Source organism: Tarenaya hassleriana, unplaced genomic scaffold (assembly GCF_000463585.1).
Source record: "Tarenaya hassleriana unplaced genomic scaffold, ASM46358v1 Cleome17, whole genome shotgun sequence".
NCBI lineage: Eukaryota > Viridiplantae > Streptophyta > Magnoliopsida > Brassicales > Cleomaceae > Tarenaya > Tarenaya hassleriana.
Window position 1 is genome coordinate 2,970,551 of NW_010965122.1, and position 3,138 is coordinate 2,973,688.

General features: G+C 33.9%; 1 long non-coding RNA gene across 1 annotated transcript; it reads left to right on the forward strand.

The window, feature by feature from the left end:
- The first annotated feature begins 1,561 nt into the window (after window positions 1-1,561).
- LOC104810136 lies at window positions 1,562-2,501 on the forward strand. Its single transcript, XR_771257.1, has 2 exons — window positions 1,562-1,925; window positions 2,053-2,501. It is a non-coding gene; the product is annotated as an uncharacterized LOC104810136 (long non-coding RNA).
- Window positions 2,502-3,138: the final 637 nt, after the last annotated feature.

Consider the following 3,138-nt stretch of genomic DNA (forward strand, 5'->3'; position numbering starts at 1 on the left):
AGCAAGTCACTAGATCATCATGTATGAACTCTCGCATTATCATCATAAGATAACTCACTCAGTCTATCAAATTAAATCTCCCTACGTCATACGATTAATTTATAGACATTAAATACGTGTGTCGTGTTTTCCATCGGTGCGTGGGCGGAAATCATGATACTTATTCACATTTAAAAAAAATTAGTAAGATTTATATATAATTCCGTTTCTGAAATATTTGAACAAAAAATGAATATAATTGTCTAAATTTTCCATGTTCCGAAGGTTGCCTGGTTTAAAGCTTTTGAATTTGCCCATCTGAGCTGCCTGAGCGTCTACATAACTATAGTAATTGGTAGAGGTAGAAATTTAGATAATAATATACAGAATTTAATGTTACTTTGAACCTAATATAGAAGATAAATATGGTTTTTATAAAATTAAATTAATAAATCTAAATTGAACTTGAAACAATATAAAAAATATTGGAACTTCAAACTTTTTTAAAAATGATTTTTTAATAAAACTAAATCCGAATAAAACATATACTAAATAAAAAATACAGTAAAATTTTAAATTTTTTATAAAAACGAACAAAAATAACTTAACTTAAAATAATTGAAATCGATAACATTTAATCCTACTAATAATTGGGAGATCCATTTTTTACGCAGGTTTTATTAAAGGGGTTAAACTCTATATATATAAAGATCAATAAGCTTTTGGCGTTACATTATTGTGATTTAATGATTTGATACGATGTACAAATAAAAGTGGACAGAAAAACGCGTAGACGCCAGCAAATAACAGCCATAAATTTGAGACAAAATCTCCCAATTAATATGATGCATGATTCGATTACGTGTCCATTATTTTTGTAGTTCCACGTCACATTATTTTTCTAAAAGGAATCTCGCAGGACTCGTTTTTCCGCATTATCAAACAACGTGAATAAAAACAATAATATACCCTAGGAAATAAATATTCCTACTTTTGTCGACCAATAAATCATATAAAATATTACTCGAAAATAATTGACTAACAAAAGATATTTACTATTGTCGGACAGTTTCGAAATTTCATGTCTCTTAAAAGCATCTTTGATTATTTGGGTTAAATAATAATAAAATTTTTGTACGTCACAATCAACCAAAACATATATATATATATATATACACACACGGCAAAACTATGACAAGTAAAAAGCTTATTTCAAGGCATATGTCTGATAAGACGCCAAAAAATAATTGCTTATCTGTTAACTTTGTTCGTTTCTCATTTTATTTTTTTATTTTTTTATTAATTTCCGGAGTATATAATCATAGTTTTATAAAATAAAAAATAAAAAAAAATGTATCCGGTCACACTCAATGGACAGAGGATTAAATTGAGATCCATATGAATATTGAAAATTCTCGAATCAAACAGTTCAATTGATCTTCTTTGATATTTACAGTAGATTTTACTTTTGTCTTTTGAAGAAAAAACATATATATACACAAGCCACGCATATACATGTTTGCGTGTATAGAATATGTATATCTCACTTTTTAAATGAAAGTGGATGGAGATACTATCCAAAGTATATATACATCCTCTCACGTCGATGTCAATGTATGTCATGGATAGATACTCTTCACATCCGTGATCTTGCATGGGTTTTTCATCATCGGCACTAAAATATCTCTGACACGAATAGTATACGATTTCATTCATGATGTTGACGGTCGTCCTATCTCGTCGAAGATGCATAAAGTTTCTACCGAATACCAGGAAACCCTAGTTTCTTCTTTTAGCTTTTGAACCGTTTTAATGAGTTGATGATTTAAGTGTAAGAACGAGATATAAATGTGTGAAAGAGGACAGAGAGTATATGCATATCAGGATGTCTATGAGGCATAGAGGGTTGTGATGACTAGTCGGCACACGTGTGAATTGGTGGGCACGTACGTTTCCTTGACGCCAAACGATCCATTCTTCCACTCACATATATATACATTTATACGATTATTCTCTATTCATGTACATGTGTGTTGATTTTTATGTGTATACACCTTACTTGTTTTCTTGTAGAGGAGGAGGTGGAAGAAGAAGAAGAAGAAGAAGAAGAAGAAGAAGAAGAAGAAGAAGAAGAAGAAGAAGAAGAAGAAGAAGAAGTGTATAGGCGTAATTTTAGGTCTTTTTCCATGTAGAAGTTGGAGATGCACGGTTCTCATAAAACTTTGGTAAAAATATTTCGGTTCTCACGTGAAGTTCTAAACATATACTTGGATGTGTTCGAAAGGCACGAGTCTACATTTGTGTATGTGTGTATGTGTATATGTAAACGTATTATTTTGTTGTATACAGTATGCATTACATACGCACATATACACACTAGCGTAGAGAGAGAGAGAGAGGATAAGGAGGTGATGTATACAGAGGTGGAAGGAGATGGAGAATAGTATTCATAAAGATCCCCGTGAGGAGTGTTTGGAGGCATTCCAAAATCACAACCAACATTCTTCTTTTTGCTTTTATCATCTCCTTCACTTCTTTCAATGCTTTAATTCCTCTCTCTCTCTCTCTATTTCTGTACAACTGCCCAAGTACATATCTGAAGAGAAAGAGCTGCTGTCTTCCTCGGTTTCGAGTTACAATCGAATTAAAAAACAACATTTCCAAAATAACTATTACAGCCTGTCAAATAATTGAAACCAGAGAGCCATAGGAGAGAAACCCGGATTTGGAGCAGTCAGCACGTCACGATCAGCCGAGATCTTGCGCCTGGTGGATTGGAGGATCTCCTTACGCAGCACCTCCACCGGACGTGACACCGAGCGGTGGATCCTGCAATTCCTTTCACCCCATAGCATGTATATAGCCGCTTGGAATAAGAGTATCACCATAAACTTGAGCAGGCGATGAGTGTTTAAGTTGGACAACCATAGTAGGCATTCATTGAAGGAATCAATTATTGGCAGAGCTAGAGTAGAATCCGCCAACAGAGAGGGCCATAGTTGAGCAGAATATGAGCATTTAAAGAATAAGTGATTTACCGATTCAGCTTCCATATCGCAGAGAACACATGATGTGGGTGTGTTCAAGCCCCATTGCACCATTCTGTCACGGGTCGGAAGCCGATTCCTAACTACCAGCCAAGTGATAAAAGCGTGTTTG